Source organism: Psammomys obesus, unplaced genomic scaffold, assembly GCF_907164565.1.
Source record: "Psammomys obesus unplaced genomic scaffold, mPsaObe1.curated_primary_1811, whole genome shotgun sequence".
Taxonomy (NCBI): Eukaryota; Metazoa; Chordata; class Mammalia; order Rodentia; family Muridae; genus Psammomys; species Psammomys obesus.
Genome location: NW_026596059.1, coordinates 1 through 4868, shown reverse-complemented (window position 1 = coordinate 4868; position 4868 = coordinate 1). Strand labels below are relative to the sequence as shown.

At 41.1% G+C, this 4868-nt stretch overlaps 1 pseudogene; it reads left to right on the top strand.

Annotated features, from left to right (window-relative positions):
* Positions 1 to 1561: 1561 nt before the first annotated feature.
* LOC129689550 (vomeronasal type-1 receptor 4-like) lies at positions 1562 to 3070 on the top strand (annotated as a pseudogene).
* Positions 3071 to 4868: the final 1798 nt, after the last annotated feature.

Sequence of the window (4868 nt, the reverse complement as noted above, 5' to 3'; positions counted from 1 at the left end):
CTTGACCTCTGAGCCATCTCTTCAGCCTGCTATGACTTTTCATAAGAGCTAGCGCTTAACATGATGTGAGTTGTCACATGTACCATCATTCTACTATATTTTTATTTTAATGTTTTTTCTTATTAAACATAATTACTGAAAAGTCACCCAAAGACCACTGAACCTCAGCAAAGTTCATATTAAGAGTGTGTATTTAACAGGCTGGATGACTGTATACTGGGAGACCCTTTTCACAGAGCAGCCTGGAATGCAGTTTACATCTAACTTTTAAAGGCAAAGAGCCTGGAAAATCTACATCTTGATTGGCAATTGCCATGAGAAAGCAAAGAAAACAAGTGGTTTTAAAGAATCCAAAAATGTGTGTCTTTCTGCTTCAAGGTTCCCTCACTCAAGATGATCTTTTCTAGTTCCCACCATTTGCCTGCTCAAGAGTGGTTATTAGACATATAATATAGGATAATCATACTAAAATCTATAGTCCTAAAGAAGCTAAACAACAAGGAAGACCCTAGGGAAGATACTCAATCCTCATTCAGAAGGGCAAATATGATAGTCATTGGAAGCAGGAGAAGAGAGGACAGGACAGGAGCCTAACATAAAAGGCCTCTGAAAGACTCTACTGATCAAGGTATCAAAGCAGATGCTGGGATTCATAGCCAAACTTTGGGCAGAGTACATGAAATTTTATGAAAGAAGGGGGGAGATAAAAAGACCTGGAAGGGATAGGAGCTCCACAAGGAGACCAACAGAGCCAAAAAAAAAAAAAAAAGAAAGAAAAAAAGAAAAGAAAAAGAAAAGAAAAACTGAGCCCTGGAGCCCCTGCAGACACCGATACCACACCTAAGGACTATGCATGGAGAGGACCTAAAACCCCTGCTCAGATGCAGCGCATAGACTCAGTCTCCAAGTGGAAACCCTAGTAAGGGGAACAGGGGCTGTTTCCAGCATGAACTCAGTGGCAGGCTCTCTGATCACCTCCCCTTGGTTGGTGCAGCCTTGCCAGGCCACAGAGGAAGACAATGCAGACAGTCCTGAGGAGATCAGATAGAAAGGGAGGAGGACCTCCCCTATCCGTGGACTAGGGAAAGGGCATAAGGGGAGAAGAGGGAGGGAGGGTGGAATTGTGAGGAGACAAGGGAGGGGCATAAAGCTGGGATACAAAGTGAATAAATTGTAATAAATAATAAAGAAACTATTTTTAAAAAAAGAATCCAAAAACATGCAGTTAGCTGGAACATTTTGACCCCCACTCTCTAGACCAGGGTTAGGTAGATTCCTGTGGGATTTTCATGGAGGTGTTAGAAAAGGGAGGGTCAAATTAAATTTAAACCAAAGATGGCTCCGGTTGTGAAAACATAGAGCAAACGTTGACCCTTCATAGGTTTGTAGATATATTTTAGGTGGTATTATATAATTCCATTTCTTAGCTTTGTATTTTAGATGAAATATATATACATATTAGGTAATGCTTTCTTAAAGAAAACTGACTATACTCCAGTAAGGATATGGACAGCACAAACTGGAATTAATACTCTTTTTTCTTTTTTTAGGTGAGGTCACAATGGAGTGGGGTGAATGTGGAAGTGGGAAAGTGAATATGATCAGGGTAAATTTTATAAAACACCCAAGTAATTAATAAAAATATTTTGTTGAAACACAATTGCTTTCTTTAAATTTTGTAGTTGTTATTGAAGTTGATTTCTCTTAAAATGACTAGCAAATATCTTACCTTATACTTGTTTATATTGCTTGTCACTTTTCTTTGTTTCTCATGAGCCAACATTACACCATTCTGAGTGCTGCATTTTCTAGGAAACTTGATCACTTTCCTTCCATCAAAATGTTCATTGTGAGTTATTGAGAAATCCCATAGCATGGAAAGTAACCATTCCTTTCAAAATTTTTAAAATGTAGTGTTTTTAAGTGGTCTAGGCTGGCTTTGTACATCTGAACTTAAAGGACCCTCTGTTTCATCCTCTTAGTAAGTCTATGGACTAAAGGTGTGCTCCTTCACCACAGGTTACAATCAGTTCTCGTTATTCCTTTGACCAGAAATATTGTGGCCCTTTTCTAAAGAAAATTGTGGTGATTCACAAAATAGAGTTATGGAATCTTGCAATCAGAATTATTTTTCTAATACCAGCTGCAACTGGAATTTTGGGAAACTTCTTTCCTGTGTTCCACTATCTAGTTCTTTACTACAGAGAATGCACATTAAAAACCACAGATTATATTCTTCTGCAGCTAATGGCAGCCAATGCCTTGACTGTTCGTTCTAGGGGAGCATCCCAAACAATGTCTATTCGGGGATTGAAGAATTTTGTGAATCATTTAGGATGTGAGGTTCTATTGTGCATTCAAGGACTTGGTCGAAGTATGTCCATCTGTACCACTTGTCTCTTGAGTGTCTTCCAAACCATGTCCATCAGTCCCAGGAAATCCTGTTGGAAGGATCATAAAGTCAAAGTTGCCAAGTACATTACATTTTGCTCCTCTGGGTCTTGAACATCCTGATGAGTTCTACTTTTTTAATTTACACATGTATCTCAAGGAATAACCAAAATGTGACAAGAACAAGAAATTATGGATACCGTTTCCTTGTAGGGAGTGATGACGTCACTGACTCACTCTATACAGCATTGGTGGTGTGCCCTGAAGTTTTCTTTTCCTTGCTCATCACCTTGTCCATGTCACCATGACTGTCACTCTCTACAGACACAAGCGGAAGTTTCAACACCTCCGCAGCACTCCTGGTTCAGGCAGAGCCTCCCCAGGGTGCAGCACCGCCCAGAACATCCCGGCTGGGGCGACAACTCTTCCGGCCTTTTGTACTTACACCTCTATTCTAGGAGGCTGCATTGCTCTCTTTCATGAGGACAAGTGGTGGCTAATGAGCATCGCTCATCTCACTTCGCTGGTTTTTCCCACATTTGCACCATTTGATCTTATGTGTCATTGCTCCATTGTGTTCAGATTCGGTTTGGGTTGGTTAAGAAAAAAAATTTTCCTAATTTTTTATAACTATGTACACTATAAGTATTTCACATTATCAATAAAGAATGTTAAGGATGTAGTGCCTTGTCTTTCTAAGGTTAACCAAAATAATTACTGGAGTATTTGCAGCTGGTTGATTAAGCAGCTTGTATTTGGCCCATGGTATTCTTCAACTTACAGCTACTAGAACTTTTCCTTTGCCCAGATGATGTGAAAAGAAGTTAGTAATCCATCTGCTAATAAGCTTGCCTTTCTTGCGGCTTTCATCCTGTCAGGGATTCTTGGCTGCCTGGCTGCTGCACAGACATCTTGTGAGTGACACATTATAACTGCAAGGCAAACTGATAGATGCCACAGCTGGCCATAAACATGAGCTTCAGGTGGCCCTTCTCCCATGACAGCTCCTCTAACCTGCACCAGTTCTAGAAAAGTTCATTTTTAAGTTTTTTCTTTATTATTATTATTTATTACAATTTATTCACTTTGTACACTGACTTTAGCCCCATCCCTCATCTCTTCTATCCTTCCCTATCCCCCCCAACCATGTCCCTACCCTAGTCCACTGATAGGGGAGGTCCTCCTTTCCTACTATCTGACCCTAGCCTATCAGGTCTCATCAGGACTGCCTGCATCCTCTTTCTCTATGGCTTACTTAGGCACTTCTCCAGGGGAAGGTGATCAAAGAGCTGGCCACTGAATCCACTTAAGAGACAGCCCCTGCTCTGCTTACTAGAGAACCCATATGGAGACTGAGCTTCCCGTGGATTACATCTGAGCAGGGGGTCTAGGTCCTCTCCAAACATGGCTCTTGGTTGATTCATCACAGTCTCTGCAGGACCCCCTTAGCCCAGATTTTATGGCTCTCTTGGTCTCTTTGTGGAGCTCCTGTCCCCTCCAGGTCTTTCTACCTCCACTTCTTCCATAAGATTCCCTGCACTCTGCCCAAAATTTGGCATACCCAAAATTTGGCATACCAAAAATTAGATACCCTGATGGTTAGAATATTTCAGAGGCCCTCTGTGGAAGGCTCCTGTCCTGTTCTCTATCTTCTTCTACTTCTGATGTCTATTCTGTTTGCCCTTCTGTATGAGGATTAAACCTCTTTTCTAGGGTCCTCCTTGTTATTTAGCTTTTTTAGGACTATAGATTTTAGTATGTTTATCCTATATTATATGGCTAATATCCACTTATAAGTGAGTATATATAATATGTGTCTTTCTGCTTCTCGGTTACCTCACTCAGGATGATCTTTTCTAGTTCTCATCATTTGCCTGCAAATTTTGATTTCCTTGTTTTTAATTGCTGAGTAGTATTCCATTGTGTAAATGTACCACAATTTCTGCATCCATTCTTCAGTTGAGGGACATCTAGGTTGTTTCCAGATTCTGGCTATTATGAATGAAGCTACTATGAACATAGTTGAGCAAATGTCCTTGTATGGTTGAACATCTTTTAGATATATACCCAGGAGTGGTATAGCTGGATCTTGAGGTAGCAATATTCCTAATTTTCTGAGAAAGTGCCAGATTTATTTCCAAAGTGGTTATACAAGTTTCTATTCCAACCAGCAATGGAGGAGGATTCCCCTTTCTCCACAACCTCTCCAGCATGTGTTGCCCCTTGAGTTTTTGATCTTAGCCATTCTGAGGAATCTCAGGGTCTTTTTGATTTACTTTTCTGCCATCTCCCTTGTCCCCTCCCAATCCCACCCTCCCTTCCTCTTCTCCTCCCGTGACCTCCCTCAGTCCACTAATAGGGGAGGTCCTTCTCCCCTTCCCTCTGACCTTAACTTATCAGGTCTCATCAGAATTGACTGCATTGAATTCCTCTGTGGCCTGCTGCAGCTGCACTTCCCCCAGAGGGAGGTGATCAAA